Genomic DNA, 9,331 nt, shown 5'->3' with positions numbered 1-9,331 from the left:
GGCCTCCTCAACTGGCTGTTCCTTTTAAAAATAGTATTTCAAGCCAGGCAAGGTCTGAGAGGCAGGAATCTGAGTAAGAAGTACAGGGGATAAAAGGGTAAAAGGGGGGCAAAAAAATCTAAGAAATGAATTAGAATCTTGAGATGAGGCCAGAGCATAGGAGGATAGTAGGGAGATTGGAGGAGGAGTAGCTCCAGGTACCATCAGTGGCAGTTTGGACCAATGGGAAACAGCATGGCCTAGTGGAAAGAGCATGAGCCCGAGAGTCAGAAGACTTGTGTTCTAATCCAGACTCCACCACTTGCCTGCTGTGTGAACTTGGGTAAATCACTTAATTCCTCTGTACTGCAATTCCGTCACCTGCAAAATGGGGGTTAAATAACTGTGCTCTCTCTTATTTAGATTGTGAGCCCCATGTGGGACCTGGTTATCTTGTATCTAGCCCAGTGCTTACTACAGTGCTTGGCACCTAGTAACCATTTAATAAATACCACAATATCTCAGGGCTGTTAACCAGTGGTAAAAGGAATGGAACCTGGAATGGGCTATAACTCAGTTTTGGTTAAAAAAACAGTCCTGAAATTCAATTCATGTAATTACTTTGTTCTTCTGTTACCTCATCTGCAAAATGGGGATTAAATTCTACTCTCTCCTTCCTAGGCTGTCAACTACATGTGGGACGGAAACTGTGTCCAGCCTGATTATCTTGTATCTACTTCAGTACTTAATACAGCCTTTGGCACATAGTAAGTGCTGAACTACCTATGGCTTAGTAAGTTCACCTTATATCACTTACACTAGGTCTCCCTTCTCTAAACTAAGCTCACTGTGTGCAGGGAATGTGTCTGCTTATTGTTATATCAACCTCTCCCAACTGCTTAGTAGACTCCTCTGCATACAGTTAATGCTGAATAAATATGACTAACTGACTGAATGAATGAATGAACAAGTATTACTATAAAAAAATGTTTGTACTGCAGCAGCCACAAGCAGCAGGGAACTTTTTGGCCGATGGGGAACATACCACTGCCCATGTGGGCCTAGGCTGGGGAGGGGCTATGGTACCCACTCCCATGCCTGGCCTTTTCCTGGGGGTGACCTGGGCCCTTCCCTTGTTGGTGAGCTGGACCTCCCCATGCAGTACTTGACAAAGCAGCATGACCTCCAGGGTGAGCCCAGTGGCAAGCCACAACAATGGGGCAGTGGACTCTAGACGAGAAGCAGCATGGCCTAGTGGCAAAAGCCCGGGCTTGGTAGTCAGAGGACATGGGTTCTAATTCCAGCTCTGCCACTTGTCTGCTGTGTGATCTTGGGCAAGTCATTTCACTTCCCTGGGCCTCAGTTACCTCATCTGGAAAATGAGGATTAAGACTGTGAGCCCCACGTGGGACAACCTGATTTCCTTGTACCTACTCCGGTGCTCAGAACAGTGCTTGGCAGATAGTAAGCACTTAACAAGTACTATTATTATTATTATTAGACAGTTCTCACCTCCAGAGCGTCAATCCTTCTTTTCAGCTTCTGCCTTGGCTTTCGGCTGCACATCTTCACTGACCAACTCCCCAGCTGAGCCTTTTGGGTTCATGTGCCCCATTGTGATTCCTTGAGAATTCCCGGTTGCCTTTGTCTGGTTCTGTCCCCAGGCAAAGGTCTAACCCCCTGCCCTCCTTCTCCCCTCCCCTGCTCAATGGCCTCTCACTACCACTACTGCCCAGAGCAGTGGAGGAGACAGTGGTGATGGACAGTCGGTAGGGACAGCAGCAACAAGGGCAGTGGCAGGGGCAACCTGGTTAGGAAATATTGTTACTTTCACCCCTGTACAAACTGATAAGTGAGCTGCAACAAGAAGAACAGTGATTTTCCTCAATGCCTCACTGATTTTACTCCTTTCTCCGATTTCCTTGCTTGGTTTTAATTAGATCTACATGAAGGACATTAAGCACAAAGCGGATTCATTAATTTGAAGCTGTGGAGATTGAGGACAACCTTTTCTACAAACCCCTAACACATAGATTATGAGCTCCTCCAGGGGCAGAGTCTGTGACTAATTTCCACCTGTATACTCTTTCCTAGTTCATTAATTCAGTGGAATTATTGAGCACTTACTGTGTGCAGAGAACTGAATGAAGTGCTTGGGAAAGTACAATACAACAATAAACAGATGCATTCCCTGCCCACAGATATCTGCCCATGGTAAAGCATTTAACAAATAACATTACTACTAACTAGCTGCCTTTATGAGCTACTTGAAAGAACTGAAAGAACTGGCTAAATAATAAATTTTCTCAGCCTTCCATTTATAAACGAACTAACAAATAAGTTTAACAAATCAAATTGATAAGGCATATATTTTTACAACTGAACATTTCAAAGAAGGAAGCTACCCAGGGACCTCTGCAATAAGTAATCAGCCAAACCCAGAAAACTGGATTATCTCTAAGGGACAATCTATCACCTCCTGTCAGTGGCAAATCCAGAACTGCACTCATGCACTTTGGTTTCGGCTGGCTGATCGATCGACGACCCCATGTGAATCTTTCACTTCCTCATTCAGTGCACTGAATAACATCGACAGTGACCAGGCAAAGAGAAGCCACTGGAAATTCTAGGTTGAGAGTTTCAAATGAATCAAAATGAAAGCAAAATGGGGACTTGAAGGCTTTGTTCCCCTCCCTTTACCCCTCTTTTTTTCCCCTACCCCACAAAGCCCTCTTAGCCTAATGCTGACAAAAAGGATGAAACGCCTAGATCCCATGGAGAAACCCATATTGAGCTAATGTTAGGAGAAGCAGTAACCTATTCTCCCCTTCAAAGTTCCATTTAAAGACCCAAGGCAGCAGATTACTTCCAGGTTTAAGCCAATTCAAGCCTTTGGTTAAGCCTCAAAGCAGGGTAATTCCTTTATCCTGGACCTCTGATTGATTTCTGTCATAGAAACAGGATGAGTTTTAAAACAGCATTCTCCTAGTATTTAGCCTATTTTAACCTGTACTCCCTTCTCTGAACTATAAGCTCCTTGTAGGCAGGAAACATATATACCAAATCTTTTACTGTACTCTCCTAAGTGCTTAGTAGAGTGTGCTGCACACAGTGGGCATGCAATAAATGTAGTTGATGGACTGATTAAAATAATTTTTTCAGGGACTTGCTGCATAGGAAGGAATGAGCCGTCCCCCTACTCCATCAGCTCTTTCTTCCGCAACCAGAAGGGTAAGGAAGCAACAGCAGCCAGAGGCCTTCTCAACTTTCAGAGTGCTGTGACTGCTGTCATGACTGTGTCAGTGGTCACAGCTGGGATTCTTGGACTCTGAGTCAAGAGAGTCCTTCAACACTTCTCCCCTAGCTACAATTCCTTACTCCTGTTTTGAATATAGCATTACCCCTATCCTTTATGGTTTTTTTTGTTTTCACTGTGTTATCCTTCTTATGTGTCTGAGCCCATCCCTTCTCACCTCTCTTATGGGCCAGGGACCGTATCTAATTTTCACTTTACTACTTTTAGTAGTAGCTTTGGTAGTAGTTTTACTATTACTATTACTGCTGCTTTTTATGTGGGCATCACAATCTCCATCATCTTGGTCTAATGAGCCAATACTGGGCTGAACACTGACAGGGATATAGGAGTTGAAAAATGTCTGGAATTCCACCTCCCAGCTTATGGAGATAGTAACTATAATAATAATAATAATAATGATTCTGGTATTTGTTATATGCTTATTGTGTTCCAGGTACTGTACTAAGCACTGGGGTGGATACAAGCAAATTGGGTTGGATGAAGTCCCTGTCCCACTTGGGGCTCACAGTCTTAATCCTCCTTTTGCAGATGCTCTATCCACTACGTCATGATGCTCCCCAAGATGGAGTTCCAGAGATGGGATAAGCTTCTCCCGACTCAGTGAACCAGTCAGTTCTAGGCCAACACTCCCAGGGATAACTTATCTACAAAGAATATTGGAAGTTCTTTTGAGTAGGAATCGTGTTTACCAAATCTAAAGTATTGTACTCTCCTAAGTGCTTAGTACAGTGTTCTGCACACAGTGGGGCTGCCTCAGAGCTTTGGTGCCTTCCTAGGGCAGGTCCAACAAGAGGAATGAGCCTCTGATCCCATGCTGGAGCAGTCTTGACCCCCACAAAATAAACCAGCCCTAGCAGGTTGCTCTATAAGGAGATTCATTCCAGGAGTGGAAGTCAATAGCAAATGGTTGCATTCTTATCCACCACCACTCTAGATCCAGGAAAGTGGCAGGGTTCTACAATTATTGCCTTCTTTTTCCTTTATACTAAAATCTGATTGCAGAGCTGTTTGATTTTATTATTTTTTACTCTGAGGACTTTTTCAAGAGTCCAGCATAAAATGGACTTGAGGACTCTGGGGAGATTAAGGCAGTTCCAGGTTCTTGGGGATCTGGAGTCCTGAGAAGAAAAAGTCCCCATCTCCACCAATGGATGAAGATATTAAAGATAATGTTGGTATTTATTAAGTGCTTACTATGTGTCAGGCACTGTACTAAGTGCTGGGGTAGATACAAGCGAATCAGGTTGGACATAGTCCATGTACCCCATGGGGCTCACAGTCTTCATCACCATTTTACAGATGAGGGAACTGCGTCCTAAAGAAGTGAAGTGACTTGCCCAAGGTCACACAGCAGACACCGAGGGGTCAAACCTTTAGGTAATATGGCATTCATTATTTGGGAGAGGAGAATAAATTTCTCCTCAGAGGAGCAGGTGGGGATATTTCTCACTGGGGTGTCCAAGCATTTTCAGTAGTGGGCCACATGATCAGAAATTTATATATGTGCAGGCCACATGAATTTTTTATTTAAGCATATCCAGTTACTTATTGAATGTTTCTACCAATGTGATCATTCCTATTGAATGTTGTCATATTCTCCGAAGCACTTAGTAGAGTTCTCTGAACAGAGTGAGTGATCAGTAAATGCCGATGATGATGGTTTATTCAAAACCATGCAATTTTTTTAGCAGTAATGAAACATTTTATAAAACAGTTTATACAGCTTTATTAGTTCAAAAGTAGGTGCTTACAAGCCTAGCTAGCCATCAATCAGTTTATACTGATTCAGTGAGAATATTGGTATTTAACAGTCTGAATTATTCTCAAGAACTGTCGGTTGTGATCAACTGGAGTGCTTCACAATTCTGACTGAGCTCTACTGGTCTAGTAATTCATATGCATTAGCTAATGTGTTTAAAAAAATTACTAAAAATCTCAGGTGGACCACACTGTGCAATAGAGTGGATCACATTTAACCCATGGACCACTTTTTGGACACCCTGCTCTAGACACAATCATGCAGCAGTACAACTTGCCCCCCTCTCTCCCTCTCTTCCATAATGCTTTGGGAAGTGAGAATTGAGCTCAACTAGCTCCAAGGGTGCCCCTCTCAGGCTCATAACTGGAGAGTTTCCAGTCACTACTACTGGAGAGAGAGGCAAATAAAGGTATACCCTTTCCTTTCCTAGCTTGGGCAGAGTGGCTAGTGAGTGGAAGGCAATCTGCTACAAGTCAAAACTCACCTGTGCTGGGCAGCAGTGGTATGGGAGACAGTCGAGGGCAGAGACTCATTTACTGCATAGAAGGAGGCAACGGGAAACCACTTCCGTATTTTTACCAAGAAAACTTTATGGATACGCTACCAGAACGATTGCTGATGGAAACTGGGCATTCTGGGATAAATATGTCTATGGCATCTCTATGAGTCAGACATGACCTGACAGCATAAGACAACAACAACCTCCAAGGGCAGCTAAACTAGTCTCCCAAGCTTGGGCTCTGGACCCTTGAAGTCACACGTGCAGTCAGTTGCAATCAGCTACAACTCTATTCTTGGGAATAATTTCTTCTCAGACTCTGTTACAGTCATTTTATGCCCTGCAGCATCTCCAGTTGTGAATTCTGGAGACATTGGTTTTTTGTTTACTCTGCTTCCAGCCTAACATTCAATGATGCTTTTGTTCTAGTGGCGTGATTTCACAAACAGCTTTTGGACACATGGTGGCCATTAAAAATACCTCTAACCACCTAAGCTTTTCACAGGCATTTCATTACATTATTGCCATTTCAAATTTTTCCTCTGTTTAGTTAGGGGATGAGGTGAGGTCATGGATCATTGACCAGACCAGGTAATTGCACTGCTATTTGGGAGTCAGAGAGTCTGGCCTTTGAGAGCCCTGCGCCAAGTGGAAAGGCCACAATGGCTATTTTTCTAATGGGAAATTTGAAAAGGGACCAACAAATGTCATGATTATTTTTATTTCCTAGTACTATCCCTATTCAGTGTCCAGTTCTTTTTGTGCTATGATTCTTTTTTTAGTGCTATCGTACCAATCTGGAAACATAGTATTTGATATTCTATCAGTTTTCTGCCATGTTCATGAAAGTTGATTGTAAGGAATTTTGTAAGCCATTTTCAGTTTTTGAGAATTGCAAAACTAGATGTGTGGTTCATGTTTAACCAGAGGGTGGGGATAAAATTATGGCTATATCTAGGAATGCAGAAGCTCAAATCTATCCTAGGATCTTACTGCCATAGCCCTCTTTATGCAGGCTAGTGTGTGAGAGCTGACAAAAGGCAATAGTACTGGAATGTGTGAACCTTCTTTTAATACTGCCTGAATGCTCAAGTGGAAAAAATGATGAGGTGTTTTTTTTCTTCACTCCCCCACCACACAGTGCTCTGGGAGAAGAAACACGGGTTGACTCTACTTATGTACAGCTCTGACCCCCAAAGGTCTCCTTAGGTATCCACTACTGCTCTGAGGAGAAGGAGGACACCATCATCATTATCATCATCATCATCAATGACATTTATTGAACACTTACTATGTCCAGAGCACTGTACTAAGCACTTGGGAGAGTACAACAGAGATGGTAGACATATTTTCTGTCCAAAGTGAGCTTACAGGCCAGCTTGTTGTGGGCAGGGAATGTATCTGTTTATTGTTATATTGTACTCCCTCAAGCGCCTAGTACAGTGCTTTGCACATATTAAGTGCTCAATAAACATGATTGAAAGAGTGAAAGAGTATTAATCTTGGACTTTGAACAGGGCTGCAATCCTGTGGATTCTTTTGGGAGACTAAACCAAGTGACCTTTTGGAGCTAGGACAGAGAAAAGGGTTGGGGTAGGCACTTAGGGACAAAGTGGAGGAAGCGACATGGAATAGTGGACAGAGCACAGCCCTGGGAGTCAGAAGGTCATGGGCTCTAGTTATGGCTCCACCATTTGTCTGCTGTGTGACCTTGGGCAAGTCACTTCACTTCTCTGTGCCTCAGTTCCCTCATCTCTAAAATGGGGATTGAGACTGTGGGTCCCTCATGGGATAGGGACTGTGTCCAACTCAATTTGCTTGCATCCACCCCAGGGCTTAATATAGTGCCTGGCACATAGCAAGCGCTTAACAATACCATTATTATTATTATTATTATTATTATTATTACCCATGGTTTAGGCAATAAATCTTTACTCTGGGACACATCCACTGACATTCTGCTCCATGATGCAAACTGAAGTTCAATGAGTATTGGACATGCATATGGTGTGGAACCTTTGACATGAAAAAAGATGAAATTGTGACAGCCCCTGAAATTGCACTGAGAGAAATGACAGTTTTAGGGTATTCCCCTTACATTATCCATTTACTCTCCCAGCTTTCTGCACTTGTAGTGCTCAGGAGTCACACTGGATGTTTATGCAAAGTGAAACCTTGTCTACTTGTTCAGATATTGGAAAAAGGTCAATTCTTGTAGTATTGGACTCTGCCCTGAGAAAGATTCACCTTTAGCTTTGATTTCTTATGGGAAATCTGCTCAACAACTCCAGGGGCTATTTGTAAATATATAGCTGTGCCAAGAGAGGAAATAGGAAGATTTATTTGTATGTTCTTTTGCTCAGGAAGCTATTTACTTGTCCCACAGTACATGAAAATTGGACTGTTTTGTTTTTTTCTCAGCAAGAACAGAATTTTCACATTGAAACTTTCCATAAGAATAGGTTCCAGAAGAATAATGACAAGTTGTAGAGTCAAAATAACCACCTGGAAGTAACCCTCATAATTTTCCAGATTCCTCACTGTTTCTTCTTTTCCTCAAACTGAACCTTTTTCCGCATCAGAACCTCAAAGCTGAGTCTTCCCAGCCAAAGTAAAGATAAAAACAGGTTGTCTTAGTTCTCATGCAGACTTGAAGGACTGAATTTGGATATGCAATCCTGTGCTGAGTGGTCTCCGGGCCTAACCTTGGATAAATCAATGAATGGTATTTCTTGATCACTTAGCAGTGCAAAGCACTCTTCTAATCGCTTGGGAAGGTACAATACATTAGAGTTGTGAGACAAACTCTCTGCCCACAAAGAGTTTACTGTTAAAGGGGGAGACAGACATTAAAATAAATTATAGATAGGGGAAATTGGAAAGAATAGTATATGTACATAAGGGTTGAGGGGCTGAGGGTGGGATGAATATCAAGTGTTTAAAGGGTATAAATCCAAGTACATAGGTCATGCAGAAGAGAGACGGAGTAGGGCAAATGAGGGCTTAGTCAGGAAAAGCCTCTCTAAGATGTATTTTTTGGAGGGTTTTGAAGATGGGGAGAGAGGTGGTCTGCCAACTATGAAGAGGAAGGGAGTTCTAGACCCGAGAGAATGTGGTCAAGGGGTCAGTGGTGAGATAGATAAGACTGAAGTACAGAAAATAGCTTGGCATTAGAGGAATGAAATACAGTAGATTAGCCAGGCTAGGTAGGAGGGTGAGAGCTTATTGAATGCCTTAAAACCAGTGGTAAGAAGTTTCTGTTTGGTGCAGGTGAATGGACAACCACTGGAGTCTTTTAAGGAGTAGGGAAACATGGACTGCACTTTTTTCAGAAAAGTGACTTGGGCAGCAGAGTGAAGTGTGGACTGGAAAAGGGAGAGACAGGAAGTAAGGAAGTCAGCAAGGAGACTGATGCACTCAGTAGTCAAGGTGGGTGTTCAGATCATCTTGGTAACAATTTAGGTGGGGAGGAAAGGGTGGATCTAGAGATGCTGTGAAGATAGAATTTACAGAATTTGAAGATAGATTATATATGCAGGTTGAATGAAAGAGATGAGTCAAGGGTATTGCCATTGTTGTGGCTTTGAAAAACAGCGAAGATGGTGGTGTTTATTACAATAGTGGAAAAGGTGGGAGAGGATATGGTGTGGATGGAAAGATGAGGAGTTCTGTTTTGATTGTGGATGATGTTGCTCTTGGTCTTTGCAGATCTCTTGGCTTTGAGTGTGGTCATGATTGAACAGGAAAACCATTTCTTTCACAGAGAGTGTAGACCAGG

This window comes from Ornithorhynchus anatinus, chromosome 4 (genome assembly GCF_004115215.2).
Source record: "Ornithorhynchus anatinus isolate Pmale09 chromosome 4, mOrnAna1.pri.v4, whole genome shotgun sequence".
Lineage (NCBI taxonomy): Eukaryota > Metazoa > Chordata > Mammalia > Monotremata > Ornithorhynchidae > Ornithorhynchus > Ornithorhynchus anatinus.
The sequence above is the reverse complement of the archived record's forward strand: the minus strand, read 5'-3'. Positions refer to the sequence as shown.